Source organism: Tachypleus tridentatus, chromosome 13 (assembly GCF_004210375.1).
Source record: "Tachypleus tridentatus isolate NWPU-2018 chromosome 13, ASM421037v1, whole genome shotgun sequence".
In the NCBI taxonomy this organism is placed as follows: domain Eukaryota; kingdom Metazoa; phylum Arthropoda; class Merostomata; order Xiphosura; family Limulidae; genus Tachypleus; species Tachypleus tridentatus.
The window spans coordinates 259,603,691-259,604,199 of NC_134837.1; positions in this window are offsets into that span (position 1 = coordinate 259,603,691).

Here is a 509-nt window from a genome sequence, read left to right on the forward strand (position 1 = left end):
TTTTTTTCCGATGCTTAATACATTGTGGTCATCTATATAATACATTTAAATTCGCCAATGGTAACCTAAAATCCTTCTAAGAATTTAAATATATTGTTCTTCGTGTTTATTATTGTATTCTAAACGCTTAACAAGCCATATTTCAATTTTAAAAAAAATGCTTTTTCCCAAATAGATCTCACGTGTTATGTATTGGATTTTTGATAATTGTTCCCCTCCTGTAAAATATGGTCTATCGTGTTAATTCGTGTAACGATCACGTTGATTTAATAGCATCATTTATTATCAATTTAAAATGTTTTAACACAAAAGCATCAACTGCGTTTACGCTGTCAACGACTATCGAAAACGTCAACAACTCTCTAACTCTATTTAGAATTCAAACTTCGTGACTGACCAGTGACGAGTGCACATTACACGCCTCTTATACAAATACTAAGTTAACCTTCATCTACTGTTATTTCACCTCCTCCAAATCAAAATATTCATCAAAAGTTTTAAGCTTGTTT